Below are 10,389 nucleotides of genomic sequence, written 5' to 3'. Positions count from 1 at the left end.
TTGCTGCAGGTGCCTAGGGAGGCTAGACTGTTCCCCTGGCTGGCAGGTTGTAATTCTCAGCTGTGTGTGACTGCTATGGACGCTTCAGTCAGTTTATTGCGTTTGGGAATCCCCAGCACAGTTGGCTGCAAGGTCTAATAGCACATTCCTGTTGTGGTTTTTCTGTTAAGTGAGTAGGCCCCCAGCGTGGCTGGTTGCTAGGCTCAGGGGCTCACAATTGCTGTTGGCCTCTTGCTTGCAATGCTGTTGTCAGCTCTCTCAGGAATGCAGCCGAGTGGGACTGGCCCCACGGGTGGGAGTACCCATTTGTTTCAGGCTTTGGAAGGGGGGGGGGGCGCCAATCCCCTAAGTGGCTGTTTGAGAAGGACAAGTCTGCTGCAGCTGACAAGCCCCACTGCCTACAGGGCCACACACCCTGTCAACACAGTCCTGCCCCATGCGTGTGCCCCGACCCACTGAAGCGGACCCAGTCTCCTGATTGCAGAGGCCCCACACACTCCACCAATGCCCCATACACTTCACTTGCTCCTCATGCACACCCTGCCCCACAGAGGTGGACTCATTGGCCTGGCTGCAGAGGTTCCAGGCACCCCACCTGCGTGGGCCCACAAGTTGCCTGAGAGCTTGCTGTTGGGTGGGGCCAGTCCCTAGGGCAGGCTGCCTTCCCTGGCTGAGCTGGATTAAATTGGTGCCCTATTGGGTGGGGCAGACCCCTGGGCTAACAGGCCACAGGAAGAACTCCAATGGTGTCCGCCATCATCTATATCAGCATGCCTGTACTAGGTCACAGTAATGGCTGCCTCCAATGTCTCAGTCCCTTGGGAGGCGGTTCAAGCCTGGGGAGGTCTCACCTCTCACTGAGATGTGCCCGGAGCCTATCACGTCAATCTCTTTTCACCAAAGGACTGTGCACCTTTCCTTCTGGTGATTTTAGGTTGCTTTCCAAAATGGGTGAATTTTTGTGTGGGCCTTTAAATGCAAGCTTCTTTTCCCCCTTATGTCTGATAGCTTTTCTGGGCGTATTCCCCGTTGTAGTTAGTAGCCAGCAAAGCCAGATACTATGACACTTGTCTCAGTTGTGCTGAGTCCAAAAGCTGCTTATTGTCATAACATTCTCCTGCTCAGATCCCCCACTCCTCCAGGGAAGGCTTCCTACCTTCGGATTGCTCCTGGCCAGCCGTGAAGTGCTGCAGCCCAAAGGTGGTTTTTTCTCTCGAGAAAGAAATTTCTTCCTCTTCCAACTCAGTCCGCACTGGACTTGTTGTGGGGGTTCTTTTTATCCAGTTTTCAGTTCTCTCACAGGGGTAATTGTTCCAAGAGTAGTTGTAAATTTGTTGTGTCTGTGGGAGGAGGTGAGTTCAGTGTCTGCCTACACCACCATCTTGACATTGTCTCTTCATTGCCATTCTTTTATAGATAATCTTCAATTTTGGTTTGGGTATCTTCTTTGAATCAAGAGTTGTTTAAGGCAGCATTTAAAATTTTCCAGGTGATAGAGTAATTATAACTTTTAAAATTAATTTTTATTTTATTTATTTATTTTTACTTTTTTGAATCCATTAAGGTTGTCTCTGTGGTCTTAAATAGGTTCTGGTACCAATTCCAATGTGTGGGGTTCCTCCACACCAACAGGCAATTCTTGGGACACCAGCTAGGTGTCCTACAATTCAACTCAATTCTGATCCTGTTTACCTAGAGAAAGCATCAGACGCCACAGGTTAAGGGTTCAGTCCTACAAGACTTCCCCCCCCCTCCACTTTGGATTCCAGTTGCAAGCCCAGATTGTTACTGTGCTTCTGATTGACTAGCTAGAAATCAGAGGTTCCCATGACCTCCTCCATGGGTCCAATTAATTTGCTAGAGTGGCTCACAGAACTCAGAGAAAGACTTTTGCTTACTAGGTCACTGGTTTATTATAAAAGGATATAACTGAGGAACAGCCAGATGGAGGAGATGCATAGGCCAAGGCATGGGGAAAGGGTCGGGAACTTCCATGCCCTCTCCAGGTGTGACACTCTCCCAGAACCTCCATGCATTCACCAACCCAGAAGCTCTCTGAATCCTTTCTTTTTGGGTTTTTTATGGAGGCTTCATTACATAGGCATGATTCATTAAATCATTGGCCATCATGCAATTGATTCAACCTCCAGCCCCTCTCCCTTCCCCAGAGGTTGGGGGGAGGTACTGAAAGTTCCAATCTTCCAATCACTTGGTTGGTTCCCCTGGCAACCAGCCCCCATCCTTAGGTTACCTAAGGATTTTCCAAAAGTCACCTAATTAACATAACAAAAGACACCTTGACGCTCTTATCATAGGAAATTCCAAGGGATTTAGGAGCTCTGTGCCAGGAACTGGTTGAAGACAAAATATATATTTCTTACTATAAATCACAATATCACAGGTCTAACGTATAGTCAGTTTTTATGAATGTTCCTCAGACAGTTGAAAAGAGAAGATGCATTCATTGTTTCAGGGTATAGATTTAGATACATCAATTTGATATACCTTATCGACTATGTTCTTTAGTTCTTCTATATCCTCATTTTGCCCTGTCTATGCTTCAGTTTCTTCATTGGTAAAGTGGGATGATAATAGACCATATGTCAAAGGATTGTTGAAAGGAACACATGAGTGAATACATGAAAGTTGCTTAGGAGAGTGCTTCCGGGACAATGTGTTCAATAAATGCTTCCAGTTTGGGGATTGATTCATCCCTCGGACCTGTCACAGGCTGAGACAAGAGAATAAGAGTTTACTTGTACGTATATTTTCTTTCTATTTCTTCTTGAGTGTCCTGTCTAGTTTTCCCCCCCATCACCTTCCCTCACAAAGATCTTCCCTTCCTTACCTCCTTCACAAAGAATTTTACTGTTTCACCTCCCCTGACAATTGACTTCCCTCCATCACCTACCCTCACAAAGGCCTTTGAAACTGGGGGCCAACTTGCTTTAAGTATACTCAGTTAGTTGTTGGTTTGCAAAAGTAGTTGGATAATGCATTATTAAAACCAACCCTATAGATAACATCTCTGATGCTTGGGTCACTATGGTAATGGGTGGAGTGCTTAAGTTTCTCAGGAACTGAGAGTCGACTCCTTGTCCAGTTCAGGCTGGTTAAGACCACCAGCTCATCAACTGGGCCTGTGCAGATGACCAATAGGTGACCCTTTGACATCAAGGAGCTAAAACTTCACCCTCAGATCCTGGTAGCACCACCATTTTGTGAACATGAATCCTATGAAGAGCCGTGAAGCTTGACTACACTTATGCAGATCATCGATTACCTCACTTTTTAAAAAGCTTTTAAAGATCTGATTTAAACCGATTTCCAGGAGGGAAGCTTGCAGCTTAGGGTTTATTAGGGGCAAAGGAATAGTCTCCCATAGAAAATAAAAGTCTGACTAACCAGGATGAGGTGACACCACATCTGTGAAACAAAAATAGCTTGGTATAGGAAAGAAAAATTTCAAAATTTAAACATAAAAATATGATAGTTGAAAGAAAAAACAAATATTTAAATGGGACAAATAGTGAAGAGGATGCATCTGACACATCATTTAATGAACCAAAGGATGAAACCATGGGATTTTGCCAACATGTGATACAAAAGGGTGAATGAATGGAAAGGATGTGAGAAAAGTTGAAACATTTAAGATAGATCCAGAAGTGTCAGCATCCATCCTTTAACAGTCATCGGAGAGAAAAGACAAGGGAGGACATAAACAAAAAAGTCATGGAATTGAATAAAAACATAAGTATTGAGGGAAACAGGCGACCCAGTTCCAGCAAGAGGAATGAGGATCTTCACAGAGTGAGTTGGAGAAGTTTCCATCATTTCTCTAGACTCTAAAACAGTGTATAAACCACAGGGACGCAGATTCCTCATCTATAAAAGTGTTCATAATAGTACCTTTGTCTCAAGCTATAGTGGAGATTAAATGTATTGACGTGGAAATCCCTTAAGAAATTTACTGGCACAGAGTAAGAGCAATGATTAAGTGTTAGTCAAATAAAATAACCACTTGGGTATGTTATTACTCCTTCCTGTTAAATGAGAAATGATCTATAAGGGCACTTAGCATTGACTGGAAGTTTTAAGCTGGAGGCTACCTATTCTGCCATTGAAGGGATTTGGGGCATGAGGGGAACCCAGGTGGGGGCCCTTCAGGTTATTCTCCCTGGGCCATAGAGAGCAAAGCGTTTGTCCCAAGTATTCCACGGAGATTCAGAGCCTCACTCGCATTTGCCCCTAAGTCATCACGCTTATTAACTGAGATCTTTGTCATGTTTTCTTGAAGCAGGAGCTGCTAGCAGATGTCCTTGTTTGCCCTGCAAAAGGGAGGATTTCTGCGTGAGCTGTATCTGAGCTATCTGAGCCACCTTAGCCTGTCTGATGTTCACCTCAGAATCACTCTCTCTGGTGGATAACATCTTTGAGGCCAACTTCCTCGAATGGTAGTTTTTAACTTCAGGAGAACTGTGCTACAAAATTACTTTCAAAGACACAAGACCAAAGCGAGCCATGATGTACAAAGAAAATTGGCTATGCGCATTCCCAAATGTTTTCAAGGTGAAAGCATTTCAGAGTGGTAAGTAATAACGATCATAGCTATCATTTGTTGACTTCCAACTATATGCCAGTCACTGTGACTAACTTAATTCTCCTAAAAGTTCTGTGATGATGACACTATCTGCTTTTCACAAATTCAGAAACACAAGCTCACATAAATTGAGTGACTGACTTAAGGCAACTTCCTACCTAGGTAGGAAGTTTCAGAGCTGGATTTGAATTCAAACCAATGTTTCTTTGTTTTGTAACTCTATTTTTTACTTTCTCCTTAATAATAAAGTAGACATTTATTAGCAAAGCCCTATGCGACCTCGTCTTTGCCGGCCTCTCCAGTGTCAGTCATTTCTCTCCACTCTGCCTCTCTCTCTCACTGTGGTCCAGTCATACTGGTCGTTTTGTTGTTCATCAACACACTGCCCTGTTCTTACCCCATGGCATTGCTCTTGCTGTTCCTTCTCCCTAAAATGCTCTTCCTGGAAATCTCCACACTGCCCACTCCATCTCTTTGTTCAGGTCTCAACTCAAACATCAACTCCTCAGCGATTTCTTCAAAACCTCCAGCTATGGTAGCTGCCCCCCATCCCCACTCCCATCCCCAACGCACACACACTCTCAACCACCTGCTCACCCATGAAAATGTAAACTCCTGATGGCAGGAACTTTTGACTTCTTGTTCTCCACTGTAAGCCCAGGGCCAGACAACTATGTCTGACACATACCAGGCACTGAAGACATATTTATTTCTTGAAATACTAGTATCTTTGGTAAAGTGTCATGTTCATATAATACACATTTTGGTCCAAGCAGGACCAAGACTGGCTTGAGGCAGCTGGGAAAGGAGACTGGCTTGGGGTTTTATGGTGCTTAGGGACTGGGGCTGGGGTGAGGGTTCTCGTCCACGGGTTGGGGCTTGTGTAGGTCAACTTTCTGTTAGAGTTCCTTATCAGCTTGCCCAGATGTGGGGCAGAAGGAGAAAGGGGAGGAGGAGTGGGACTCAAAAGCTGTTAGCAGTCAAACATCAAAAAGTGGAGTCAGGTTTTATTACGCACTACCACCCTCTCCCTCACATCACATGTCTCCTCATCTGGGCTCTGGTAATCTAAACTCTGACGTCACCCCCACTTCCCATCTCCCACTCCCAGAAACATCAAAGCCTTTTCCTCCCTACCTGTGGACTTCCTTACCTGTGGATACTTCCTTAAAGTGTCAAGGAGGGAAATCTGTCTTCAGTGCTCAGCCATGACCCAGTCCTCGTACCCAATGTCTGCATTAACTGTCGACCTGCCAGTCTTACTCCCTGCTATGCTGGACTGTACCACCCTCTCTTCTCACACACCTGCCTCTTCCCTTTCTTCCTCTCTCCCCACCAACAAAGAACTCACAAAGACACATGCACACATATCATTTTCAAAATTTGTTGATTTTTTCAATCGTCACAGTTGGAGTACCTTTTGTTGTAAGATTTAGTCTCTGTGGGGTGGCTGTTTCTCCAGAGCCTCCCCTGGAGACACAGAGGATAGCTGTAGTTTTCTTGGCTCTACTATGCATGGGGCATTACTTGCGAAGGCAGTGTTGTCCGTGCTCTCTTGTTCCTGGACTGCCTTATTTGGATTCTTCTTTTTATGCCCTCTGTGGTGACAAACTAATATTTTCTGCCTTTTTCTTCTCTTTGGATTTCCCGAACTCTGTTGAAGGTCTAATTTTACCCTCTTGACGATCTTCTTCAACTGGTAGGGAAAGAGAATGAGCCCAGAAGGACATTAGTTTGGAGGCAGTGGATGGGGGATGCATGGGAAGGGTGGATTTATAAAAGGGGTGCAGGCTGAGGAGGGGATTTGTGCCTGACAAGGACAGGTAGGAGTCTTGGGGGTGGGGTAGATGGGGAAGTAGAAGAGGACCATGGGTAGTATGATCCGACCGTTTCAATGTCTTTGGTGTTGGGTTGACAAGGGATCTTCTGATTCATCCTCCCTTTGCTGCTTGTGGCTGTCTGGTTAATGCTTGCAGTTAGTGGTTCTGAATCTGTGCTGGGCTCCTGTGGTCTCCCGTTCACCTCTGCCATGTCTAAGCCAACCGTGACCCAACCAACAGGGCTCCTGAACTCCCTATATGCTTTCTCCCCAGGACAATGGAGAGCCATATCCTTCAGCTTTGTTTGGCCAGCAAGAAACTCCTCCCAGGCAATGGTAACCCTGGGGCGGCTTAGACATTGCAATGCAGGACTCCACCACATCTTGCAGTGACAGGGAGTAGAATGAGAGGGAGGTCCAAACTCTCTGTTAGAGAAAGAGAGCATTTCCTCAACTACCCCTAAAGAGACTCCCGAAAGTGATCTTTTACCTCTCCTCATCTCCCTTGGTTCATTGTCGTGGATCACATGGCAGAGAGAAGGTGTTTCCCCCAAGGCCCTCCCCACACCCACTCTATTCAGTGGCTCATTCTGTTCTCTCCCACCCTCCACCACTACCTTGTTTTTGTATGTCTTACCTAAAATTCCTCCAAGCGAGTGAGGTCGTATACAAGTCTCAGTAGAGATGTTTATCATCTCACTTCCCTCCAACAATGGTCTTAAGGCCCTTCACTACTTGGTAACAATCAGGCAACCTTCCCAGGGTGTGCGTGTGTGTGTTTATCTGTGTGTATGTGGTTACTGGAGATACTTTGGGCAGCCTATATACCCTGCTCCTATTTATAAGTTTCTTCTTCCAGGAAGCCTCAGGTTAGTACGATCAGTGTTACAGGCCTCCCCCATGGCAATGGTTGAATTAACCCTTTGCTTGTGCCACAGGGGTGCCGTACAAATGAAGATTAGGAGCTTTTTTGGTGACAGAGTCATAAGCAGCAGCAGCAGCAGCAGCATTTTGTAAGTGTCCTAGTGTATTAGTCAGGGTTCTCCAGAAAAACAGAAAAAATATACAGAATGAGGAATTGGCTCACACAATTATGGAGGCTGAGAAGGCGCACGATCTGCTCTCTGCATCCTAGAAGCCTGGAAAGCCAGCGGTGTAATTCAGTCTGAGTCCGAAGGCCTGAGAACCGAGGGAGGTGGTGGTGTAAATCTCAGTCCCAGGGCAGGAGAAGATGAGACGAGATGTTCGATCTGCAGCAGTGAAGTAGAAAAAAAAAGGGGGGGCAATTTCTCCTCCCTATGCCTTTTGTTCTATTCAGGCTCTCAACAGATTGGAAAAGGCCACCCATACTGGGGAAGGCAATCTACTTTCCTGACTCCACCGACACAAATGCCAATCTCCTCTGGAAACACCCTCACAGACACACCAAGAAATAATGTTTAATCAGGGCACCCCACTGCCAGTCAAGCTGACACAAAATTAGCCATCACAAGTACACCCTTTATCAACTTGGCATCCAGAAACATTTTAAGACATACTTAAACTCCAAATAAAGATAATAGCAAGGTCCTACCTGGACCAAACACGATACAACTATCCTCTGTACAAATGAAAACGCAATAACCCTTTACCCAGTAGAGGGTGAAAAGCCCTCGGGTGATGTTCACTCTTCTCCTTGACGTCTCAAAACTTTAAAATACTGTGATATAAAGTTAACAATGCTTAAGTACTATGATATAAAGTCAATACATCTTACGTTACATGGTAGAAGGATAAGAGAGGGAAGAAAACAGATATTTTACATCCCCCCACCACACACACAAAGGTATTCATAGCAAAAGAAGGAGGAAATACTCATGACAATTACAGTCCTTGTTTCTGTAACTGGTCACATGGTCCTAGCTGGTATTTACAACTGCCTTCTTTCGCTATCCCTTCTGTGTTCCATTTGCCCTCAGCAAGCACCTCGGCTGATTGTGGATCTTTACATGGTGAGGGGACCCCAACCTTCATTCCTGAAGCGTCTGGGCCATTAGTAGTCCTGCATGGATTGGGTTGTTGTAGTTTTCCATTGACCTTACTCACAGGGCATAATACTAAAGGACTAATAGCGAGAGACACCTTTATATCTCCTGTACTCCAGACATATCTTCCTTACCTCCAATACCTAGTGTGGGATAGCAGCCCAATGTCCCTTTGGTAGTCATGATCAATCACCCCAGCCAGCACAGTAACTCCCTTCTTTGCCTGTTGATCCACAGAAGCCCTGAGGAGCTCAAAGTGGCCGGGGGGCAGCCTTAACTTCCAGTTCAGTGGAAGCATTGCTGTGTCTCCCGGTGGAAGCATTCCTTCCTCTGGAACCAAGATGTTTAGGCCAGCAGAGCATCAGGTCACAGAGACAGGAAGCAAAAATTTTGCTAGTGGGTCGCTAGCGGTAATAGTGAGTAGTCCCACCACCATTTGGACCCTTTGATTCCTGGACCCGTGAATCCTTGCAGTTGGAGTAAACCTCACTTGAGGACTTTAACTCCTCTTCTGGGGAAGGGGTTAGTTGGTGCATTTTCACCTTTATTCAGGATGGTTGTATCGTGTGAGGTGGATGTATGACCTTGTTGTTGTTTTTATTTGAGATTAAACAGCCTTCTGGGGAACCTCGCCCCAGCCCTGTAAGGTATTGTCACCTAGGTGGCACTGTAGCTGAGTCTTCAAAAGGCCATTCCATCGTTCTGTCAAGCCAGCTGCTTTGGGATGGTGGGGAGCGTGGTAAGAACAGTGAATTCCATAAGCGTGGGCCCATTGCCACACTTCTTTTGCTGTGAAGTGAGTTCCTTCATCAGAAGCAATGTTGCGTGGAATACCGTGAAGAAAGGTAAGATATTTTGTAAGTCCATGGACGGTAGTTTGGGCAAAAGCACCGTGTGCAGGGAAGGCAAATCCGTATCCAGAGTAAGTGTCCATTCCAGTAAGGACAAAACGCTGCCCCTTCCCTGATAGAAGTGGTCCGATGTAATCAACCTGCCGCCAGGTAGTTGGCTGATCACCCTGGGGAATGGGGCCATGTTGCGGGCTCAGTGTTGGTCTGTTGCTGGCAGATTGGGCACTCAGCGGCTGTGGCTAGGTCAGTCTTGGTGTGTGGAAGTCCATGTTGCTGAGACCACGCATCACCCCCATCCCTGCCACCGTGGCCACTTTGTTCACGAGCCCACTGGGCAAACACAGGACTGGCTGGCAAAAGAGGCAGACTGGTACCCACAGAACGGTTCATCCTAGCCACTTGAATATGAGAATCCTCCTCTGCTGAGGTCACCCTTTGGTGAGCATTCACACGGGACACAGATATCATCACATTTTTTTGCCCATTCAGAGAGGCCTACCTCTTCTTCAGACTTCCCTGTCACCCATTTTCCAGTCGCGTTCCTTCGAAGTCCCTGACCCTCCAGCCAGACCATGGGCCAGAGCCCATGGACTGGTGTGTAATCACACGTCTGGCCGTTTCTCCTTCCAAGCAAAGTGAGCAACCAGGTGCACTGCTCCAAGTTCTGCCCACCTGGAGGGTTTCCCTTCACCAGCGTCCTTCGGGGAGGTCCCAGAGTGGGGCTGTGGTGCCGTGGCTGTCCACCTGTGGGTGGTGCCTGCACATGGTGCAAAACCGTCTGTCCACCAGGCCCAAGTCTTCCCCTCCTCTGCCACCTGATCAGAGGGAACTCCCCTGAGAGGCATAGGTGCAGGCTGGGAGAAAGTCATGTAGCAGGAGCAGGGGCCATGGCCATTTGGACCACTTCTTCATGGAACTTACTGGTGCCATTGGGGCCTGCTCAGGCCTGGTTACACCTATACCACTTCCATTTGAGGGTGGAGCGCTGCTGCGCACCCCCAACTTTATGTTCACGATGGGCAGCTCAAGTCGCATGGTAACTGAGTGGCCCATGGTTAGGCGTTCAGGCTCTACTGAGGCCCAGTAGCTGGGGCC

The sequence above is a fragment of the Equus asinus genome, chromosome X (genome assembly GCF_041296235.1).
Source record: "Equus asinus isolate D_3611 breed Donkey chromosome X, EquAss-T2T_v2, whole genome shotgun sequence".
Taxonomy (NCBI): domain Eukaryota; kingdom Metazoa; phylum Chordata; class Mammalia; order Perissodactyla; family Equidae; genus Equus; species Equus asinus.
Note: the sequence above shows the minus strand (reverse complement) of the source record.